The sequence below is a fragment of the Rhea pennata genome, chromosome 14 (genome assembly GCF_028389875.1).
Source record: "Rhea pennata isolate bPtePen1 chromosome 14, bPtePen1.pri, whole genome shotgun sequence".
NCBI lineage: Eukaryota > Metazoa > Chordata > Aves > Rheiformes > Rheidae > Rhea > Rhea pennata.
Window position 1 is genome coordinate 2,566,448 of NC_084676.1, and position 25,678 is coordinate 2,592,125.

Here is a 25,678-nt window from a genome sequence, read left to right on the forward strand (position 1 = left end):
GATGGCTGGTTTGTTAGTCCATGTAGGAGTAGGTGTGTGGATGTATTTCTTACCTGCACATATGCTCTAAGAATAGTAGTGGGATGAGGAGGCAGAGGAGAATAAGAGGTCAACAGCTTTGATGCAGGAATGAGGATCTCTGACATGTGCTGCAAATAGAATATACACAGGAGTTTGATGAGTCTGAATAGCTTGTGAAGGGGGGCACAGATTTTACACCCGAACTCTCATGGTCCTGCCGTAATATGTGAGCCCTCTCTTACCACCTGCCTCTCCTGCAGCCCTGCTGCAGTTGCATCAGGCCCCTCCAGGTGGAAAGAGTGCGGGTAGCACTGCCCGGACAGAGCTCTTCCCAAAACACCACAGGTGAAGACAAGGTGCTCTGGTATCCTCTGTTTTTTTCCTAATACTTTTGGCATTTACCTAACGCTCTAAAAAACATGAAAAGAAACAGGCTGAGTCAGACACTCAGTATGAAATCTTAAAACAATTAACTCAAATGGTTACAGTTTAGTAGTGGTATAAGCAAAGAAAAACAAAAGCAGAAATATCAAACTACCAGTACTGCTTATAACTGGTTGTAAATCAATAGATAGGAAAACTTTTGACCTACATGAACAGAAATGCGAAACAGAGAAACCTCAGAATAAAATCCAAGGCTGACAGAGCTTAGTGCAAGAAAGTTGTGTTTGCAAATGAAATCCTAGCAGCAGTACAGGGTCACTGTTCAGTGCAGACAGCAGAATTGTGAAGGATTATGCAGAAAATGCAGAAGTGTTCAAAGAGACTTTTATTCAGTATTTGGAAAGAAAGATGATTTGCTTTCATTGCTGAAGATGATGAAACACTTTCCAGTCCACTAGTAACTGAGAAAGAGGTTAGAATCTATAAGCAATGAACACTTTTAAATAGAGCAGGCTCAGAAACTCCGAAACAGCCGGCAGAGAAGCTCTTGGGTCCGCTAACGTTGAACGTTAATAGGAGAAGATCTGTATGTGCCTAACTTATACATTCTGTTAAATGAGAAGGGAAACAAAGGGAATCAAAGATCCACCAGAGGAAAGAACAACGCCGGGTCAGAGCGAGGGAGGGTTTCTTTCCACAGTACATATCGCTAGGACTGTTAAGCATAACATAGAGTCCAGCCACCATCCTCCAGGGCTCATTTAACCTGGTGGTTTTGAGATGCTGAGTTGTCACTCAGCAGTCACTCAAATCAAAAAGTTTTCTTTTTGGTAAGAAAACTATGACTTTTGGGTTCTTAACTGCAGCAAGAGATGCGTACGTTCATTCAAAGAACTGCGTGGGTCTAAAAAGTATTATCAGACACTGCAAACGATTACTGAATGGTGCCCAAATACATCCTACATGTCCAGCCAAAATTACAGCTGCTCATAAGACTATCTTTGGCACTCACTGATGTTTTCAACCACAAAAGAGAGTGTTGCAGTAAACAAGCTAGTGGAAGTTGAATAGTGGGAGTTCTAATACACTGTGTTTGATCTCCCGTTTAATGTAATGAGGGCTTCACTGAAAAAGAAAAGCAAAAAAACAATTAATCAAAATCCTATGTGAATTTATACATGGATCACAAAAATGTTTCTAGAATATCCAAGATATGGTCAAGGGATAAAGTTAGATGAAGTTAGGATTTATCTCGATTACCTAACCTGGCATTAAAATCCTTTCCACTGATCAGCAAACAGAGGGATAAAAAGATTTCAGAGACATTATGTAGGTCTGGAATAATTCCCAGTACAAGTTCCTATAAGAAGAGGAATTGTGGGAGGAATACAAATATTAATCAGAAGAAAAGGTTCTAAATTGGGAAACTATGTTCTGGCAACGAGACAAAAATCTAAGTCATTAGTGTAACAACCTCTAATCCCTATCAAAGCGGCCAGTCTTATGACAGAGACAGACGTGAAATGGCTTTCTCCATAAATATTTCATTTTTTATTAACTCTAGCATTTTATGTCTGGACACAACAAATATTTTGTGAAAAATATCATGAAAAAAAAAAAACAGAAACATTTGGCCAAACAATCCAAAACCTTGCAGAGAACTCATTCTCTAGGAAATAGGGAAAGATATTTTAAAGCTGTTTTCTTCCTAACTCAAAGTAGGAAATTCCCACATGCAACTTATTTTAAAATAACACGTCCCCAAAAGCTGCCTATTTAATCAATCCAGAGCCATGCTACTATCCTGACCCTGCTTTCCATTGGAAACGTCCTGATAGGCACTAAAAGATCTTATTTAATTTTTCCAATAATAGCAGTTCTGATTTGTGAAAACAAGTGAACACTTCCTACATTAGAGAAGTTGAGAGATGCTGTGAATGGTCCTGTGGTCACAGCATTCAAATGGAGCATCAGGCAGTAATCCGGTGACAACTGCTCACATAAAGTAGATCATTCCTATCCAGAGACTGAGGAAGATATATATGCGTACCAAAGCTCTGAGATTACTCAGAGCACCCTCTTTTTTGTGTGTAATTGCAAACCTTTTCCCTTCAGAGGTTGTGCCGGAAAAAAAGCTCCTGTGACAGCACTATGGTTGTGACAATACAAATGCATTGGGACTACAACTCAAAGTAGGTCAAGGTGGATCCCAGTTAAGAATAGCCTTGTTTAGGGAAAAGTTTTGGGGGTTTTGAGGGTTTTGTTTTGTTTTGTTTTGTTTTTTAAGGTAGCTGTATTCTCTGTCCAAGGTTCTTGGGCAGCCTCTCAGATGAATAATCATGACCAAAAGACTGGGGACAGAAAGAGATGGGAACCTCATAAGCCTTATACCAGCATGAAGAAGTTTACTTGTAATCATGGTCTTCGATTAAGGTGGTTAATAAAGCATAAAATTTCATGTAAGTGGAGAAGGCTGAAGTGCTCTTCTGTCTTACCTGGAAAAGTAAGGCCAGAGCCTCTATTGCTTTAGACAGTTGAATGAGCTTTGGTCTCTTTGGTGGGACACTGGCTTCTCAGTAGCCTTTCAGAAAATTTTAATTCATTTATGCTTTTGACATACAAAACATCTTGTGGCAAAAAGTTCTATAATTTAATAATGTGTTACATGAGAAGAATGCATAATTTCCTGTTTCAGACTGATGCTGATAATTTCATGGGATATCCTTTACTTCTCTTATTTTGAAAAAAATAGTTAACTATCCCCTTCCTATTGTTTCCTAACTGGCAAAGATTCCCAAGATATCACTCCCATGCCCCACTATTTTCTCTCACCTGATATGAAAACTATTCCATCTTTCTCATCTACACTCTGTGGGTGGAATTCAGATTAAGACACTTTGATTTAGTGGTGCAGGTATCTACTTCAGAGACTGACACCCTCAGGTAGAAACCTAAATTTAGGTGGCTAAATCTCTGGGCTAAATAACTCCCACACATCCTTCTTAGTTGTTTTTATTCTCTACGAGACAAGATGAACAGAACTGCATGTATTAATATGTGGGTTTGCCAAACATTTATACAGTGACATAATCATGTTTTCCTTTTTCTTTTTTCCTTTTCTAAAAACTTCTGTCATTCAGCTTGAATTTTTTTGCAAGCTGCTGGTCATTGCATCAAGGTTTTCAGGACATGATCAAACAGCAACTCTATTTATTTTAGAAGTGCTAATAGTTTAATGTTCAACCCATAATTGAATGTGTATATTTAGCATTAATTCTTCCCAAACTACTTCACATTTATCAGGATTGACTTTCACATGCAATTTTTGGCTCAGTCACTCTCTACCGCAAGAACCTTCTGTCTCTCTTCTCACAGTTACAATGATCATCTAATTTTATGTCATCTACAAACTTTGTCACTGCACTATTCACCTTCCTTTACAGGCCACTTACAAGGATACTGAAGAGCAGACGTTCTCATTCAAGCAGCTGCATGAGTGAACTGCAGAGGTCCCCCCATTCTGAAAACTGACCATTTTCTCCCACTTTTTGTACCATTTTCTCACCATCTACTTACTTACAGGAAGACTCGTTATCTCAGCTCAAGTACGTTAAAGGTCTTTGCAGAAAAACTTACTGATATTTGTTTGAAGGTCTGTAAACACTTTATCTACTAGATCAGCCTTACCTACAAACTTGTTCACATCTTCAAAGAGTTTGAATAGGTTTATAAAATCTGGTCTCCTTCTACAAGAATCATAATGACTTTTTCCAAATAAATTGGAAAAATTTATTTTTCAATAAAAATTGATTCAAACACATTTATGAGATTGTCCACCAGTTTTCTTATTATTGTACTTTTTGCCCATTTATTCAGTTTGGAAGTGAGATTTACTGATCTTTGGTTTTCCACATGACTCCTGTAGTCCTTTTTCTCAAGGCTGGAGGCCCATTTGCCACTTGCCATTTTTCTTGCAGAGTGGTCAACTGAAATGACACTTCCCATGCTACGTTTAACTTTCCCAATCTAATGTGTGAGGTCTTTCAGAAGTCTTGAATAGGTATCATCCTATCTTGGTGCTTTCTTATTGTTCATTTTATCGATTTGTTCCAAAAATGTTCTCTACTGAAACTTCAGGTAGGGACAGTTCCTCATGCTCTCAGCTGCTTTACCACTAACGTACCCCTTTCCATCCTTCCTCTATAATTATTCCCTATTATTATAGTTTCCTATCCTTCCGCCAACTTTCTGAGGCATTATTTTGTCACTAACTTCCTTTAAAAAACAGACAATCTAGTTCACCTCTTCTAGGTTTCAGGTTTGCAGCATTTGTATAGACACATTTCAACATTTTTTATTGATCTAGTTGCCCATTTTTCATGTGGCCTGCTTAACTGCTGAGACCATTCTTTGCTATTTCCTTCCTCAATGATATTGACTTCAGTTCTTTCCATTTTTCTAAATTACAAGTACTTTCTTATTTCTGTTGAAGAGGAGATGCCACTTTGAACTACATTCACTTGCATATTTGGTGAGTTTTCCCAAATGCAAGTATAAAAATACTTCACCACTTTGGAATATCAAAACTCTGCAATCTAGTTTTATACTGATTTGCATTGCTTACCTTTCTTGTAAAATCTGCCTCACTGGTGACTGAGAATCTGCTTGTCTGTCTGCTCAGTATGGTACTGGGAGATGTTACTTTAAGAGTATCTTCCCTACTCATTCCTCTGTCATTGGTATTCGCATCATTCACAACAGTTCGCTCTTGCACTACATGTGGACACAAAATTCCAGAAAAGGCCAGCACTCCAGCACTGAGGAAAATATAACTTCCTCCCATGTTTAATAAGACATTTTGTAAACACCTCTCAGTATGAGACTTTTGTGATTGCTCACTCATGTTTCATTTTTGATTTCTATATCCTTCCCTACCATACTGCTGCCTAATCAGTTATCCCTTTTTTTATATTTTGGTATTTATCTTCTCTTTTATAGATGTGGCACTTGGCATTTATCTTCTTTAAAAAAAAAAAAAAAGAAAAAAAGAAAGTTTAATTCTGTTGATTTTTGGATCACATTCCCCAGTTTCTCAGGATCATTAGAACTTTGATCCTGACCTTCAAGATGCATCTTGGTATTAGCCACAGATTTTATAAGTGAGTTCTGTTACATCATCTAAACCATTAATTAAAATACAGAGCACAACTGGGCCCAGGACGTAACTCCAGCAAGACTCCAGCCAAAATAACTTCCCAGGCTGACAGCGCACCACTGCCACCCACATTATAGTAATATTACATACATTCTAAATGATGAACCTAAAGCTATGAACTGCACATGGCCTGCTAGGACAATTAATTGGGGCATGGTCTCCTCTACTGCTTTTTGGATCCAGACTAGTCTACAGGGAGCAGGACTGCCCACCAAATAGGCTATTTTGAGCACACTGCACACCATCTTCTCCAGGAGCCCACTTCATGCCTCTGTTCTTGGCAATATGTGGATCTCTCTGCACATACAAAATAAACCTCATCGCCCCAGGAAGCACAAGCTTTTCTGCACTTGCACAATGCACTTAGGCATTAGAGGAAGGGCTGCAACATATGGTCTCTTCCTAATACAGAAAGAAGGTAAGTGACTCACCTAGCCAGAAATACTGGGCACACTGATATAGACCATATTTCTTTAGTCTGCTTCCGAGAGAATCATGTGGAACAGTTTCAAAAGCTTTCCTAAAGCAAAATATGTCCCATCTGCTTCTTCCTCTTCATCCAGTAGACATTATTTTCTCAAAAAAGGAAATTAGATTGAGATTGCATGATTTATTTTTGCCAGATCTATCTGGCCTTTCTTTTATTTTTTTCTTTTCATCTTCTTTATCTTGCTTTAAATTGATCATTTAATATTTTTTCAGACTTATTTCTAGGCAGACTGGCCTCTAGTTCCCCAATTTCTCTTTCTCAAAAATGTAAATTTGTGTTTGCTCTTCTGTAGTGCTCAGTGATCTTACCTGTCTTCCATGATAGTCACTAATACTTCAGTAACTGCTTCAGCTAGTGTCTTCATTATCCACATGGTTCTCACAGAAGTTTTAGGTCAGAGCTTCTGATCTGGAGGAGTAAAGAGAGGAAAAAAAAAGAAACAAAACACTGTAAAGGACATCAAGGACTAGGCTAGGCTTAAATTGGTTGCTCTCAACCCTGCTTCAAGGAGGCTAGGACAGCGTAGGAAAAGGTAGGGTAGCACAATGTTGCACATCATAAATGGGGTCTGCCTTCCAGCTGAAGAAAGGCAAGCCGATAACTCCAGGAAGGCTGTATCTGAAAATACTTTTTAGTTGAGAGCTTTTTGGTCTGCTGCACTGATGGGAATTTAAATACCAAGATCAACAGCAGATCTGGATGTGACGACAGGAACTTGCTGACTTGTAGGCAGTATATGAACAGGTCTTTTATGAGACACTCAGGTGAATGCTAGAGAGTGCTGGGGAGGAGCACGTGGTCATACTACGTCACAAATTCTAAAGGGAAATGCAAGCAAAAGATCCTGGAAGGTAAAATCAGACTACTGGCTAGAAGATTTATCCCCAGGGTACTACTGACAGTTTCTCTGAAATCCTTTCAGTTACACATACAACTCCAATTAGGAAGAAAGAAAGAAGGCGCTATTCAGAGGTGATGGTCTCCACCAAAATTCAAAAGTGAAATCAGACTGCACGCAAGTCAAATATATATGGTATATTTAATTAAGCAGAAGTTTGGAGAAATCTGTCATGAGGTAAAGCAGACAGATTGCTAAGGGCTAGTGTAACAACCAAGTTGAACAGGGTTAGGAAGAGTTCAAGTGTGGCTGGGAGTGGGTCACAGGTGAAACTGTATCAAGAAGATACTGATTAAGAAGTTAAATGCAGGTGCACACCAAAAATTAAGAACTGTAAGTTTGTTTATATACAGGCAAAAGCTTAAAAAATAAAGCGTAGAAGTAGTAAAACTCAGGTAATAAAATCTGATTTTGACATTGTAGAATATAGTAAATCCCAATGACAAAACTAATAGTATACTATAGTACATGGCTATAAACTATGAAAAGTGAATATAAGTCATAAAAGTGAAATATTTTTTTTTATATATCAAAAAAAAAAAAAACACATCACCACGTTTCATTGAATCTAGCTTTCTTACTGGAAAAGACTCTACAGCTAAAAGTGTCTGGCTGCATTTCCTAAGCTGCAAGAACGTAAATATATGAGTAGGGTTATCTCATCGTCACCAGAGGAAGAAGACTGAGTGCTTAGTGCTGAGAAGAGAAATACCAACCACGGGCACCTTAACTATCCATAAATTAACTAATACAATAGTACAATGGGGAAAAAAGTTTACAGAATCAATTTACTGAAACACTGCTTTTCAGAACTATTAGATCCTGAGCAGCCCAGAACCGAGGCTGCTCTCAATATTATTGAACATGCAGAAAGAGTAAGTTCAAGAAGTAGTAGTCAATGAACCAACCCCCTAGAGAAAGTAAATATGAGCTATTCCTACACAACAGAAAACTGTATCTTTGAGTGCAATGGTTCTGATTTAGGAAGTCTTAATGGACAAGGACCTCACCACAAATGCTCAAGGTAAAAGCATGATAAAATGGGAGAAGCAATTAGAAATAAGGAATCAGTTCAACCTCTGGATACCATGTCACTGAAACCACTAGTATATCAAATTCCAATGTTCACATTTAAGGATGTTGAAAAATTAGATTGGGGACAGAAAAGGGCCATAAAAAGTATATGAGGACAGAAGAACATGTGTAACTGAGAAACTTAAACAGCTCAACTGAGAGGTGATTCGATAAATGTCTTCACAAGGGGAAAATATCAGCCAACACTTTTTAATCTAGCAGAGACAGAAGAAAGACTAAGAGCTGAAAAATGAAAGTGATTCAAACCAGAAATGAAACGCACATTTTTTTTTAACAGTAGTGATTATTAAATTTGGGAACAAACTACCGCCTAAAGTGATGGATTTTGTAACTTTTGACATCTGGAACATATGTTCCCATGAAAAGTTCAAGTTTTGATAAATATTTTTTTTTCTTGAACAATAATTTTGTCAGAAAATTCTTACTCACTATTTCAGTTACATGTCTATTCAAATAGAAAATATGAGCTAGAGAAATAGCTCTGCACACTGAAAGTTGGTCAAAATGATAATTAAGAGCAGAATAATGGAGTTCCTAGATAAGAAATGTGATATAGTAAAAGCTAATTATCGCAGTGTCTGTAACGAAAATTTTGCATCGCTAATATTTTAGAATTATTTGAACATATCTCTATAATAATGATCAAAAGGGAACCGCTTGACATAATCTACTTGAACATTCAAAAGCCTTTTGACAGTCTTCTTCAGGCCTATTCTAGAAGAATACTTTATCACTAAATATCATAGCTGCCACATAAAGCCAGAACATAGACCACATGCAAAGACCATAATAAGACCCAGAACACAGCCTAATATGACTGCAAGTTTCTGGTTTTATGTAGTGGTGCTAAGTTGCATTATTTCCCCATATAATTTTTGTAATTGCAATCAAAACACCAAGAGCATAAGTGGTTACATGTACTACAGTAATGAAGTATGATACATAAGGCACAGACAACTTGCAGAGCATCAACAGACCACGATCATTAACAAACATACCAATAAAGGCTAATACATCCATACGTAATTCAAGCAGAGGTGTGGGGTTCCCAGCTATTTTTCAGTCTTTAGAAGACTCCTACTTATCCTGGGTCAATATAATGTGGAGCATCACTGAAAAAACATCCTCTCGGGATTCTTCACTGGACTGAGAAATGTGTCACTTCTCAGTAAATGTCAGGCTTATCAGTGCTGTGAGTATCAGTTAGCCCTTGAACACGCTGGCTCTCTTCATTTTTCTCAGAACTGTATGTAATATTCTCCTGGCAGAGAACAACTCTTTTATTACATTGCAGCACAAATTTGTAAAAAGAAAACTGCCTCAACTCTGATCCAAAAACTGCAAGAGATCCAGAATATATTAGATCACTATAGAAGGATCTGCTGTTTTGACTATAAACTCTGGATCACTTGGAGTCAAGGGACACAAGAAATGGACTAGTTATAAGAAAACATTCTTCTTAATATTTGTTTACCTACTTCAAATTACACAAGTAGTTTCAAGTATATTTTTGACCTATGAGTGGTTAATGATATCAATATTTGCAATACATTTTCATCCCTTCTTAAAGATCCTTTGTTCATTTTTCCATTTAACTTTTCTCTTTATACTGTTACATGAGACCTAGCATCTTGGTGAAATCTTCATTAGCATTCAAATAAAAATTCATCATTTGCTTGTATAGTGAGGAGATGAGTTCAATGTTCATTGTGAAGCTGTTACTATCAGAAGTATTTACATTCATATCTACATTTTATTTTCTTTTGACAGAACATAAGAAAGCCTAAGAAAGCTGCACTGGGTCAGATCAAAGGTTCATCTAATGCAATATGTTGTTTCCAATACAAATGCCTGGAGAAGGCATCTAAGAACATAGCAGGCATAGAGCAATGCTTTCTTGGAATATTATTCTGTTTTCTAATGATTTCTTTCTTAGGACTTTTTGAGCAAGAAGCAGTATTCTTGGTTTTAATATTCAACAGATTATACTTTACTTAATTTCCCTCATTTACTTTTCCTGTTACCCTCTAAGCACATATAAACTTTCAGCATCCACAATATCCTATGGCAAAGCATTTTACAGCTTAATTATCAGCACTATGAAGAATCTTCAGCCAGATTAAATTGATTTCTAGTTCTTGCTTTGGAAGTGACACTAAAAGGCCTCCTAAATTTTGGAAGAAAGCAGCTGAGGGGGATATGATTGAGGTTTATACAATCACGAAGGTGGTTGGTAAGCTGAACACAGAATAGTTGTTCTCCAAAGCCTATGATATAAGCACTACAAGGCACTTAATTAAGACTGTAGATTGGTTTAAAGCAGAGAAAGTATTTCTTTATACAGAGCATAGTGACTTTGCACAACTTGCTGTTACAGGATGTCATACAGAGACAGGTTCAAAAAGAGATGAGATGAACTCATAGGCCACAGATCTGTAAACAGATACTGAATGAATTAGGCAGAGGATGTGCTTTCTGCCTTCCCTGATACACTAACAGTGGATGCTGGAGGAGTATGAAGAGGAATGGACTATAGAGAGCGGCCAGGCTTGTGTATTCTCTGGAAATAGCCCATCCTATTGTCACAGGGACAACAGGCAGAGAATCGGGGAGACGGACCACTTGTCTGACTCACTGGAGCATTTCTTCTGTCATCATGACTAGGTCATCCTAGCTACATCTTCAGAAGTCTTTCAGGAGTTTTAATGGATTTGTGAAATATTTCTCATCCTCTACCCCTCCTGCAGTGAGATTGATGACAGGTTACACATTATAGTAGCTCCATAATTGCATATTTGTTTTTCTTCAGAGCTCTTGAGTGAATACCATATGGTCTTGGCAATTTCTTACTGTTTGTCTTATCAATTAGTCCTAAAATACAGTTTAATGTCATTTAATTTGAGACAGTTCCTTAAAATTGTCCCCAGAAAGTTTAGTTCTTATGGGAGAATAAGCTACCTCAGCCATACATGGCACCAATGCAAAGCTTCAGTTTCTTTTTCAACCATAGTTTTCTCCTGTTACAGTACTGCTTTTAGAGCTTGATCATCTATTAATCAAATCTCTGGCAAAGTACCTTACTCTGGCAAGTCTGAAAAAAAGATTATACTAGTATGTTTTCATTCTTCTAGTGAGTTTGTACCTTAAATTTTCTCCTTGCTTGCCCTACAGGTTTAACTTGATAGTTTATGCTTTCTTTTGCACATAGTTTCTTCATTTACTCAGAACTCTCAGATTTTGAATACTCTTCCACTTCGCTGTTAGCATATTGCCTTTCTGATCCCTTGTAGAATTATTTCACTTAGTGATACACCGCTCTGAGCTTCAGATAAGATTTTTTTCATCTAGTCTCTCATCTCCTGCAAGCACTGCATGCTTATAGCAGCTGCTTTTAATTTCTTTTTTTAAAACTTCCACACAATTGAGTAAGTCCTATTTTAAAAGTTTTATATTATTGTGACATATTTGTGGGGAGGAATCAAATCCTCTAAGGTTCTCTGTCACGGATCCCTTAGAAAAAAGACTGACATCCACAAGGTGTTTTCCAAGAAGGGCGCCAGGGAGGCTCAGGGATGATGGGCAGGACACACAACACCTCCAGCTGGAAGGGAAAGGATGGAGAGGTCTTCTGCCACCACACTGCAGACAATGGGACTCCTGGCCCCAGGGTAAGGGGGTCAGAGGAGTCTCTATCACCAAGTTTTCAAAAGGATTTGTGTGGAGGCTTTATCAGAGGGGCAGAGAACCTGGTAGAGCCGGTTTTGAAGGAGCATTCAAGTTTGAAAGCAAGAGCCTCTACCAGCAGAACGAGGTGAACTCCCTTGCTCAGGAAAGGGAGCTTGGGAGACACCCCATTACTACAGCTCTCCAGAGACTCACACAGGCCCCTTGTTTGGAGTACAGCTGTCAAACACACACATGTACTTTCTTCAATGTGTTAGATTGGCTATTCTAGGCCAGCTCTAGGCTAGAGGGAGTTTGGGGCCAAGGTCTGTGGACATTGCCCTACCACGGCTCCCATCCCTGCTGCAGGGCTCAGTACCCTGGCAGCTTAGAGGAATTAATGATCAAATCTCAGGACCGGTCAGCTGCTGCGGTACAGGGCCCACATTGAAAGAACATATTGTACATGAAAGCCCATGAGACAAAAGTAGGATCCAGGTCTGGTGGTCCCTCTTGTCTATCCAGGCAGCTTTCTGCTCATGGCTGTTGGAGTCCTGGCACAATAGCATGAACAGTAACACAATAAAAAATAAATGTAAATAAATTAGAGCTTGGAGAAATGATCTTCTTCACTCCTCCTCCAGCACAGCTTGTTGACACTGCTGCACTGCAATCTGAAAAACGCCATCTATAATGAATACTAAATAGTGGAAGTCTTTTTCTCAGCACTGTGTTACTAAACTTGATTACCACAGTGTACAATATGCTAAGAGAGAGCAGGGGGTTGGCTGTGTTTCTCCGTTTCAGCTGCAGTCATAGAAACTGTCAAGCTTAGGTGCCTCTGTGATCGCCAAGCAGCACATCTTCCTAACACCCTTTCCTAGCTACCTAATTTTTAAAAACCATTATTTTCTTATTGTAACTCTGTTCTCTGTTCTTTCAACCAATTTAATGCCATTTTTACTTCTGCCTTTTAAAAATTTACTTATACTATTTGAATCTTCTTTTTAAACCACTCCATAACAAGATGTGAAGAGCCGCCTTATACTAGAGCTCACCTACAGTTAATATTCAAAAATCCTCGCGATTTAAGAAATTATTCACTTCTATGTTATAAAATCCATATTCCATTGCCTTGCACCCCTTTCCTCAGTAAATTCCTGTATGCTTCAGCTTCAACATTGAGGACTTTTTTGACCTCGTAGTGAATACCTGCCTGTGGAGGGTATATGCAAAACCAAAGGATACTAAAAAGCAATGAACACTTTCCACACACAAATGACTTCTAAAGTGCTTCTATAACTCTTTAAGCTTGGAGGACCAGGAAGAAAAACAGGATTTATATTGCAGAAGATGGTGAACAAGCGATGAAAGAAGAAAGAGCCATAACAGGGCTCCCAGGAACACTTAAATTCCCATGACCAATATGGAATACACCAATCTACATTCGGGACTTTGACAATATTTTTGATTTCCCTTCTCTACCAGCAGTTCCATCTTCCAAACAATTCAAGGCACAAACATTATGATAATTCTACAGAGTGAAGCACACCAGAAACAGTACTGGCAAAAAGGCTTGTTAATGCATAGTTAAGAGTTTACTGGCTATTTTTTGCCCTTTAGAATACCGAATTCAGGCCAAATTAAGGTTTCTGAAAACAAGCACACAGTTCCTACCAAGCAATGCATACCCTTTCCTTTCTTTTTTGACTGATATACTAGTTTGATAATATAAATACACACACATTTTCTATGCAGACAGTACCAAACACTCAAGCAGAAGTGTTATGAGACAGAGTATAACAGTTTTTTTTGCATAAGGTCAAACAGAGTCAGGGGGCTACACTGAACAGGAGATAGTAGAACTTGCCACACATGCAAACACTTACCATTGACTGTGCAAAGGTCAATCTGTTCTGTGAATAAGCTCATGTCAACAGTGAGTATATATCAGAGTCCAGAAAACACTTCACTAAGAAGATCTAGAGTTCCTGGGTTAAAAGGTTATGAAATTTAGTTTAATCTCTATTTCTATTTTCTAAGCTCTTCACTAGCAATCTATTATATGCAAGGAAGTTAGCACAACTTAAATTTAAGTTTCCCAACTTTGGGGTTTTTTTAATGCGATCCAGATCATACTTCTACAGGACTGTTCAGACTTCTAGTTCAGACTGTTCAGAAGCCTCCCAAGCTAGCTTCAAGTTTCTTTTTTAAAAAAAATAAATAAAATTAGATGAATTTGTACTATAATTAGAGTGGAGTAATTTTTTGTTGTTGTTAAAATGTTCTTTCCATCGTTGTCTTGAGAAGCTTTTGTGTCTGCATGTTTAGTGCAGGAATTTCGTATTTGACGTAGAGTTTCTCCTGGTGATAAGTAGGTATCTACTGTCTTCACAACTGTCCTCAAAGTTTCTACTCATCCAAACAACTGGAATCACTAGCAGTCACCCTCTCCAAGTCAAATAGCGTAAGCAGCATGCCAAAACACTGGACGGGTTAACATCTTCAACGAGGGGCAAAGAGAGATGGCAGTAAACATTGGCCACACAGCTTAATTTCACTTCCATGGGGGGGGGGGGGGGAAAAAAAAAAAAAAAAAAAAAAAAAAAACACCAGCACACCAGCATGATCTGAAAGATTTCTAAGCACACAGAAAACAGTAAGATGAGCGCTTGTCAACAACACGGATTTCTCATGAACAACTCAAGCTGATTCAACCTAATTTCCTCTCTCTGATGGATGAGAGATTTTGCGGGCAGGGAAAAAAGCACACAGCTCAAGATTAGTAACTTATTAGCTACTAATTAGAATCATCATAATAGGTAGTACAAGAACACTCAGGATGAAGTCACTAAGCAAACCTGGTTGGAATTCACACTCAGAGTAGTTTGCAAAGGTTCACTGTGAAATTTAAAGGATGAATTGAACGGTTCCTCAGCTCTTCACCAGCTCCCTTCAATTTTTTATTGATAGTCTAGAAGAAGGAATGGAGAGTGTTTATTAAATCTGCCAAGATTAAATCTGCTAAGAGAGGCTACAAATACATAGGGGATAGCAATATTAACAACTTCTAACAACTTGGAGAAGTTGTCTGTAATTTAGGAATCCTCTCAATTGCACTAAATGGAGCATTTTAACTTAGGGGAAAACACAGAATGTTTTCTGCCCAGCTGATGTCCAATCTGTCAAAAACAGATCTGAAGGTTCTGAACAAGGGTCATTCTCTTGAGCAAAGAGAAAACATTATACAGACACATTATCAGAATCAACTGCGAGACATCTGAGACATGCCTGTCACTATACCAAGTATTAATCAGACCTCAACGGAGATGCATATCTAGTCTTGGATACCCCTCTTCAAGAAAGGCTGACAGGCCAAGTTGCAAGAACAACATGAGCAGTTAGAAGTTTGAAAAACGTGATCAGAATCAAGAGACTGAAAACATAGGTGCTCCAAAGAGAGTAGACTGACAGGAGATGCAATGACAGTCTTGATATATACAAAAGTTTACTACAAAGTGGGAGAGAAAGAACAGTTCAACACACCCCAAGCTTGGCATAGGCAGATCTAATGCTATTGTGGAAAAAGTAGATGGACAAAGTGATTTGCCGAGATTTCTTTCAGCTTCCATGATTCTCTGCTCAGTTGGGGCTCATTAGAGTTTGTCAGTACTCCAGTAGTCCTGAGGTACCCTAGTGACTTCATACAGTAATTGCTCATGCACATTTACATCATTGCTGCATTAATGTCATTAATGTCAGTGTCATACCTTCATCTTAAGACCATCAGTCTTACAAATATCTCATCAAAGTGCTATTTGCCAAGCCAGCTTGACTTACAACTCATTAATCAAAAGCTATTTTAATAATTAGTCCTTAAATCATAATTCAAGAGAAAATTTTTATCTCTATTTTCCTTTCTAACCAGTGCAACAGGCAGAGGGTGTCTAACCAGTTGGCACTAGTACCTTCAGTCCCCTAGGGCCTAGATTAGAGCTTCTACTGGCAGTTTCTCATTCCACTGCCATCCATAGCTATGAAAATTTTAGGAAAAGTGCACACATCTTGGTCTTTCCACTTCCAGATTCCTACAGAAGACATCAATCACCACTGTTGCCATTAGCATCTGGTCCCTTCCCTGGCACAAAAGTAGGACCAGCAATACTTATATCAGCTCTGACACAAGCAAATATGTACTTAAAACCCTTCAGAGAGTACCCATTCCAGTGCTTATTCATCCAGTATTAACAACATATTCCTCATGTCTCTGTTGCTACCCTTTAGCCTGTTATCTGTAGCCATTTCCCCAGCGGGCACGGAAAACTGTTTAAGATACAGCAGCCAGTCAGCGTAGCTGACTGACATGACTGTTCCTTAGCTACGATTACTTACTCTAGGTGCCAAGGGAAAGCCATGATATCTTACCAAAATATTATAACCAATTGCCAATATTGATTAGAATCAGCTATAGCTCAATTTCCCACTAGATACATCAAATAAATGGTTGTGCTGCAGTACTGCTGGAAGGAGAGTGTCAAAGAGTAAAAACCCAGAAGACTGAGGCCGTAAGATTTTTTTAATCTTAATTTTTTACATCTCTTTCCCACAAATTCACATTGCTGTCATTTTCTCTTCCATTCTGATTACCTTATTTGTAATGTAGCCACTCTCTTCCATTTACCGAATAATTCCTGGTCTATTATATCTAAAATTATACTAATAGTTAAGCTTGTTTTTTTCATCAGCTAGCAGCTAATTACTTCTGTTCCTAACCAGCTTGCTAAGAAAACAGTCAGTTTATCCATATCACTCTCACTGTTGCTAAGCAGTCAATGCCAGTCAGCAACTGGTACTGATGGTTTACTCTGTCTTTAAATGTATTTTGCAGTAGCTGACTAGTGATGCCTTTTTAGCATCAGAGTAAATTCTTTTCATAATAAGAAACCACAATAATCAGGATAATCTGTTGCTACAGTCACACGCTGAAGTGTAGCACCTGCTTGGCAATGACTGTTCATCCCTACCAGTTTCAGAGCAGTTTTGGAGGTGCGAGTAGGCAGCCACTAGTTGCTGCAAGGCACAGCTTGGAATAGGAGAGCCCCAAAGACAATTAGCTAGCAAATCAGCTTCAGTCATCTGTGATCTTAGTCCGACTGTTGTCATACTTTATCCAAGATTTTGCTATATGCAAATTGAAGTCATGAAGCACTCAAAAGGTCTGGTTTATCTAGCACTATCATAGTGGAGAACTGCTTGCGTTCACATACTATCTTCCCAGACTTCTTGGTGTATCAGACTGTTCCTGTGTCAACTGACCTAAGAAGGGATGCTGCCAGCATGACTCTCCGCCACCTCCCTCTGGTTCCCACAAGTGCAGGCTCCTAGCCACACCAAAGATGCTGAAGCACAGCTAGTATCAAACTCAGTAGTATCATGACAAATCAGCCTGGACTGCATTTTTTTTTTTTTTTTTTTAACCAATTCCATTGCATTTTTTTTCTATTACAGGTTAGAGAGAGAAGTTGATGTTCCAGGGCAGGAATTCCCACCATCTCCAGCCCTGGCAGACTACCTCCTTATCTGCTCTCAGTTAATGATGAAATGTTAATGGCTGGTATCTCCAGCCTTTCTAGGGATTGGGCTCGGCCAAAATCCTTAATCCTTATATCTGATTCATAACTGCATACTCTGAAGCAAAGAAATGTTGGCAATTGAAGTGGTTGTGCTTGATTTCAGACAGAGCAAATTCAAAAATGAGGAACTTTTGTTAAAAAATATACTCAGAGTGCCAGCCAGAAAGGTAAGATGTTTTCAGATGGCAGGTAGACTATTTTAAGATTCTATATTGGAGGCTCAAAGCAAATGCATATAACCTGTCAAAAAAGACTTGAGAGAAAAACAAAAAGCTAGCATCATAAAACAGCAGGATCAGGGAGGCTCTTGGAAGTTAAAAGGTATCCTGCAAAAAGCTGAAGTTGTGTCTGAAAAAGGAAAACTAAAAAGAACATAAATTCTGGCAGACTAAATGTAAAAGCATAATAACATAGACTGAAGAAATAGTTTAGAAGCAGTTTGCTAAAGAAATAAAAAAAATGTAATAAATCCTTCTTGAATGCATCAAGAGCAAGAAGCTTACAAGAGCCAGTGGGCTATACAGGTATAAAAGCAGCACTCAGAAAAGATAATGCCATAGCACAAAATCCAAAAATCTGAATAGGCGTAAGGCTTGCATCTCTATTCACCTGGAGAATCCTGGAGAAACTCTTGATACCAGCCTCTTATTTTTTTTAAGGACTCAAAGGAGGATTGTCTTAATATAAAAATGTTGTTAAGAGTGGATTAAGAAACAGACAAAATGAATAATAACACACCTCTGGCAGTGGATGGTATTCATCTAAGATGTTTACAGAATGTTAAATATGAATTATCTGAGCTAATACCTACACTATGTAACCTTTTGCTGAAAATTCCAATCATTATCAGAGGACTGGAAGGTAACTAATATGAAACTGGTTTTTAAAAAGAAATCCAGGAGTGATTCCAGGAACCACAGACCACTAAATCTAATGTTTACACAGGTCATATTGATGGAAGCTTTAATAAAAAACTGAATTAATGATTATATGATTAAGTGTGACATACTAAAGAAGAGTAAATATGACTTTTGTCAAAGGACTCTAAGCCTCCTAAATCCACTGGAATTCTTTGAAGGAGTCAAAAATATGTGAATAAGGGAGACCCATGTGAGAAGTTTTCCATGTACTTCTACATCACCCCAACCTCCCACAAACCACACACATTTAAGCAGATCCCTCATGAAAGGCTCTTAAATAAGCTAAACATCCATGGACTAGAGGTAAGGACCTCATAGAGATAAATAACCAGTTAAATGGAGGAAACAGAAGATAAAAGTAAATGATGAGTCTTCTCAATGGAAGAGGATCATCAGTTGAGGGAAACATATGACCATGCCACTGTACGAATTTATGGTACACCTGCTGCTTGACTACCAAGTACATCTCCGTTACTCTCACCTCTAAAGAAAAATATAGCAGAAAAAATGACGAGATACATGAAAGGCTGACAAGCATGATAAGAAGTACAAAACTACTTCTGTATGAAAAAAAGCTTAGCATGTAGAAGATGAATAGGAAATGATGATTTGCCTGCCTTTGTCTTTCCCAGTTATACCGAGTAGGCCAGGTGCCACAGAGGGAAACATGTATTAAATGTCCTGCCACTGAATCCTTCATTTTCTGTCACACAAGAATTTCAAGGGGCATGTGAGAATTAGGTCAGATAAGGTTTCAGACACAGTCCCATGCATGTTCTTTGGAAAAAAAAAGAAAACATGATAGATGAAAAAAAGGACAAAAAACACTGTTGTTGTTGTAGTGCTTTTTGTTCCGTTACTTCAAAATCATCACTCAGTGGATGCCTTCCCTTCTTTTCTCATTTGCCCTCCCCATTCTACAATTCTAGAATTCAAGAAAAAAAATAGGCAATATTCACCAGCATTTAACTGACAATTCAGCCATGTACTTACCAGCCTATGTAGTGATGCATTTTATCACAACTCCTCTCACCTTTTTACTCTTCTCTCATTTTTCAAACCCACTTGAGCATTATAGGTTCAGATTATTAGCTTAGTTTCTTCAAGGACAGCACTCCATTTGCTTCAGTTTGTGCAATGGCTAGTATCAATTGGTCCCACACCTGATAATGGCGAACTATTAATATTATGCAATCATTTTAATTGCAACCTGGTGCCTAGAAATTAGGAGCTGTATGAACGGTTTCTTCTATCCATAACATTATTATCCCATTGTGCATGCTCATTAAAAGTAATAGAGGGAAACAGTCTGTAGCAAACTGAATGTTTGTTTTCACAGTTCACCTCCTGCTCTTCTACACTAAAACATACTCTCACTCAATGTCAAGACCACAGCTGTTGCCATCTTTTACTTACCTGCTGAGTGCAATATTTAGCTTGAGGGACAGTGAAGTTTTCTGTTTGTTAGTTATCAGGTCAATAACTCTCACCTTATCACTTCAGTTTCCATTCTGTTGATAAAACCTGTCAGCCTTCCTTGAGTGGTTCCTCGCCCTCAGAAAAAAAAATCACGTTAAATTGCCACAACCAAGTAAATCTGTAAGGGATGTGCTCCTGACTTCCCAAAGGGAAGGGGGGAGGGCTTTATTTCTCTCCCTTTTCCTTCTTGCACAGCTCCAACACTTAGAGCTCTGCTGAAATCCTCCCTAGGGATTCAGGAGTTAAAGTCAGCTCAGGTCTTTCAATATGGCCCAGAGGAGATGTCCATGGAGCTGAAATTGATATATTTAAGTGCAAGAGACAATAATCATTTCTTCAAGTAAGAGCTAAAAATACCCAGAAGAAAGTGGAATTCATAATGGAGATTTTAAAGATCTGTGACATACTAGAGTCTGCACAAGGGTTTTAATGAGAAAGCGGCCAACTAAATTGGCCAGTGAGAGCAGATGCTTTGCTGGGCGAAGGGGCTACAATGTCTCACATCCCATATACTGCCACAAGCATCACTGCTGTGCTTAACATGGCTGCGACAAGCCCATGTCACTGGAGCATATCATCAGAATCGGGAAGAACCTTGGTAATGAACATTTCTTCGTTGTCAGATCACTCAACTGAGCCATAAGGAGAAGGCACTAAAAGGAGGAGGCAAAAGCTGACACAGAAACATTTCCAAAGGTAATTACATGACTGACCATCTTTGATTGTCGATGCTTATTTAATTACTATGATACAGCTCCGCACTAGGCAGGAAGTAAAAACAGTCTGTTACGTTTCAAAGCCTGTTAATACGCTGCATTAACAGGCAGTTGCTCAGTAAAAGGGTTAAAATCTGTAGGTCTCCTACAGGGAAAACACATTTAAAGTATATGTCACCATTCAGAGAAAACCCAGAAATAACTTCCACGGACCATTCAATTATAGGCAATCACCACCCAGCACTCCTTCTACTTGTGGCATTGCTCATCAATCAGGTTTTCTGTCATGATGTCTCTTCTCATAGCAGTCACGAGAAGGCTCTGAGCTCCTTCTGAATTCATGTGACATCTACTGTCAGGGGCTGTCAACACCAGGAGATTCTCCCTGGGCCTCCGAGTTAATCACAAAGCACCAAGATATAGCCCCAAAACGCATTCCCAGTTTCAGCTCTGGATTACAATGACTGTCACTGAGGGGCTTCACAGCAGGCAGGGAAGAGTGAAACACCAGTGCAAGTTACAGCTCACGAAAATAAGAAAGAGAAGGTATCTGAATATATTAGAAAGACACAACAGCATTAAGCGAAATATAGCCAGGTTTCAGGTCTACGATTAATTAGGGCTTCCTCAAAAAATGCCCTTTACAAACTTATTTAACAGAAAGATGAGATTGTTAACCTTGATATTTAGCCCTTCTAACTTTAGCATTGATCCTGCATTCAATGTCTGTTTAACAACAAAAGGACCTGGTGGAATAAATTCATAAACCTTAATAAATTGTAGTTGGCAGTATTGACGGAGTGTATACAATGTGCATTTGTTTTTGCTTGAGTATAAGAAATCTAATATATTAAACACATTTTCTATGTCTGTGAGTTGTGAACTTAGATCTTCTGTAATTATAGCGTTTCAAATATACCGGGTCAAAGTCGCATTTTTTTTAAGCCATAAATTTCTGGCTAGAGAAAATTTGATGTGTATGAAAGTTTATATGTTCCATAAGTTACTTTGTTCAAGATTCAGAAAAAGAAAAAAGTAGATAAAACACCTAATTTTCCAGAAGACCCTTATGAAACAAGAAGAAACAGCTCCAGCACCTAGGGAATAAAGTTCCAGTGGCAAATGTGCCTCAAAGAAATAATGAAGAACTTGTAGATCAGTTGATTTTGCCTAGGCTTTAAAGGGGGATTGGCAGTAATGAGGGTTTAAGCCACTGAACAGCTGAGTGCTTTCAATCCCAAGTCTTTTGAAAGACCTGAGAACTTGTATAACCTCCTGAAAAACAATCTCAGATGTCTGTTTTTAACTTGCTTTCTACAATCAGTCTGGTTTCCTCTTTCCACTAAAAGAAATACATTTCTTAAGCAGCAAAGTGTTTAATTGCTTAAAATTGCTAATGATAACTTGACAGCCACATTTTCAAATTATAAGAAACCAAAAATATGTTTTCTCTTTTCACCTTCTCCATTCCCTACATGATTTTATGGACTTCTATATAAACAAATACTAGAGTAATTTCCAATTTGCTGAAGTCATCACCTATTTAATCTTTTCTTCTATGTAGACAGTCTTATATCTTATCTCACCTTGTTGCTCTTTCTGTACCTTTCCTAGTCCTACAGCATCTTTTTGAGATTTAAGGACAAGAACTCCTCACAGCACTGAGCAGATGGGCATGCCATGGATTTATCCAATGGGATAATTATGCTTTACATTTTGCCCTTTAATCCTTTCCTAGCAATTTTTACAGATTGACTTGCCTTTCTGACTGTCATGAGCACAGAGCTGATGCTTTCATAAAACAACCCATACTGATGCCAGAACCTCTGGAGCAGCAGTAGATAATTTAAAACCTACAGGGCAGTAGGTGACTGCCTGGTATGTATAGCCACGTTTGTTTTCCCTCATTTACATTGCATTGCATACATATTACAATTAAATTCATCTGCAATTTTATCACCCAGTAACCTGCTATCATGATGGCTTTCTACAGCTCTTCATTGTCAGCCATTGGTTTTACTTACGCCAAGTAATTAATAATGTCAAACTTTGTCATCTTTCTGAACACTTAAAACATTTTGTTTCTTGCATCATACTGGAAAATGTAAAGAATAGCTGGGCCACTGGTAGTGAATAACAAAGGACCCCTCCAGCCTTCATGCTTTTCCCATCACCACAATCTGAACAGGGACCTTCCAGCAAAAGAAGCGCATACAATAGACAGCATCACCTTTAAAGAAAGGTGGTAAATGTCTGACGAGGTAGAGCAGTCTGTCCGACACAGGCAAACAAGGCAGAATGACACCAGTGGGGAAAGGGATGAGGAAAACAGCTACACCAACGTCTTCCAAGGACTCAAGAGGAAACCCTCCATCAATATTCTCTCTTTCATTGTTTCCTGACCAACAGCCTCTGATGCCAAGAAAATTCTCTTCTGATCTCTACTAAAAGCTGCCATCACATTTAACGGCCTCTCTTCCTACTCTTCTGCCCCAATCTTCACTAGACACCTTCTTGTAGGTCTTAGATGGGAGGAAGCAGCCTTGCCCACTAGGGATGATGTATGAGGAGGTGGTCAAAGTGGCAGTGCTGGTGGAGGTGGACTCTAGCTGAATGTTGCAGCTATAGCTGCATACTACTGCAGTGGTATACCACCTCGGGCTAATGGAGAGCTGCCTTGTGCCTGTTGCCGCTCAACCTATGCCTGAGTACTTCTGAGAAGAAGCTGGCTCTATCTTCTCTAACCTTTCCATTGGGTGGTTGTAGACAGTACTAAGATTCCCCTTAGAGTTCTCTTCTTAAGGCTAAACAAACCCTGTTCTTTCAGCCTCTTCCTGTATGCTAAGTTCACCAGCCCACAGATCACCATCAGCTGGGCATAGCAGTTCAGGCAATTTTCCATCCAACTTACAGTCTTACTTCTCAAATCCGTATCTCACCAATTTGGTACAAGGATACTATGGTAGACCATGTCAGCGGCCTAGCTGAAGTCAAGGTAAACTACATCCCCTGCTTTCCCCTTGTTCACCAGTCATTTTCATCACAGAAGGCAATCAGGTTGGTTAGGCACAATTTGCCCTTCTCAAATCCACACTGGCTGTTCCCAATGACCTTCATGGGCTCATGCTCAAAAAGCATCCGAAAGGATGTGTACCATCACCTTTCCAGAGTGTGCAGTTAATTTAGCTGATTTATAGTCCCCAATCCTTCTTCTTTCTCCTTTTGAATGTGTGTGTGTGGCATTTGCCCTTTTTCAATCATCAGAAACCTTCCCTTCTTAACCATGACCTTTCAAAGACAATAGAGAGTGAACCTGTAATGCCATCGGTCAGCTCCCTCCGCACCACTGGACGCATGGAACAATGCCATGTTCCCAGCCAGCAGGAAAACCGTAGCAAGATGCACTGGGGCCTGGGGCAATTCTTCATGGCATACCGCCTCTTCCTTCTCCATGCCCCTTCAACTCTCTGACTGCAAGTCACAAGGATGCAAAGTAGGTGAGCTGGAAAGACACAAGAAGCAGCCCTCACGCAGAATGCACTGCTCTCTTGCCTGCATATCTCTCAAATCACCTATCTCTCTGATGTTTATTACTTCAGCCATGTTACTCCAGAACCACCCACTTCTCTGATCCCAGCTGTCTCAGTTTTAGTCCTGCTTTGGACCTCCTTCCTCATCTCTCAGAACTTTTCTCTCTTCTCATCTTCATTCAGCTACTTTCTTCATCCAGCATAAATCGTGTAAATGCACAGCAAATGCAAATGCTCAGCTTAAGTTGTTCAACTACTGTGGCATCCTCACAATATGAACCAAAATGGATTAGCTCTGCTATTGACCTGGCTGTTGCAGAGAAGACAGAGAACATAACATACCAAGTGGCTAGGGACTTGAAAAGAAAAACAGGGCTAACAGCAGTGAAGGTACAGCAATCAGCTGAGAAGATCCTGGATGAACCAATACCAACAAATGCAGTTTAAGTTGATACCAGCTTGATCAGAGGGAAAACTAAGGTAGGAAAATAGAAGGGGGGTGATGATATTTCTATTCTGCAGATAGTTTTCACCCTCAATTTTATTTGCTTAGGAAACACCAATCTACTGAGACAATTACAATATTAATTGTTTTATACAGACAAATTTACTAAGACAGAACATTAAATGGCTTTGTAATTAAGGTATTAAGACAAATTTGGGGTTGAAAAGGACAAATGATTGGTGTTGTATACAAAATTACAAAAAAAAAATCTATTGAAAATGAAAAGAAATTCAGCAGTTGGGGCAAGCTTTCTGGTCAATGGCAGACTGAGCCATTTCTTATCTCCTGGGAAGCCACACTTGGAGCTCAAACTTGCAGCCAGCCAAAAAGGAAACAGGAGTAATATTGAGCAAGAGTTAAGAGTTCTTAACAAGAATTACCAGCAAAAGGAAGACCATATCCTGGAAAAAGGGACAAATTGTCAGAATCACCAATAATGTCTCTACACATGTAAGTAGGAAACAAACATGTTAGTATGCTGTTCAGCTGAAATGAGCAGAAAGGCAGTAATACTCATAGTTCTGAAAAACCACTAGGGTAAGGAGAACATAAAACATGTCTATTCTCATACTGGCATGCCACGCTCTCGGTTGGGAACTCTGCCATCTCCTGTTGCAACACAGCTGAAACAAATATGCAGACACACAGCAAATATAAACTGAGGAAATCTTCCGTGAACACTATCAATCATGTAATAAGGCTGACTGGCAACAGAGATGGATGCAGGTTTATACACAAACCCAACCATAACTGCTTTTCATTCACAAATGTTTCACACACGTTTATACTCATTTCCCATTTATGAGTGTCTTTAATCGTATCACTGATTACAGGAATGTTAAACAACTATTTCTGATCACATCTGAACTTACTTTTTGCTGTAAGAAAAGTCCTTTCTGACATGCTAACCTCTCCTTTTGTAACCCAGTCACAGAGTGTTCAGCTGTCCATCTAATCTGCGGTTCCAGGCCATTCTGGATCAGGAGAAGGTACTCCATCAAGTTCCACGTTTTATCACAGACACTGGCACAGTTCAGCACTTCCTTCGCTCCGTCCTCGCACTCCGTCTGGACTGCAGTCCCACACTCCCACTCCGTCCTGGCCAGTCTCACAGCAAGACTCCCAGGCA

The 25,678-nt window shown here is 39.0% G+C and overlaps 1 long non-coding RNA gene across 1 annotated transcript; it reads right to left on the reverse strand.

The window, feature by feature from the left end:
* Positions 1–65: 65 nt before the first annotated feature.
* On the reverse strand, positions 66–25,678 carry LOC134146938 (uncharacterized). Its single transcript, XR_009959912.1, has 3 exons — positions 25,422–25,678; positions 6,419–6,518; positions 66–149 (listed from the first exon to the last, which is right to left on the reverse strand). It is a non-coding gene; the product is annotated as an uncharacterized LOC134146938 (long non-coding RNA).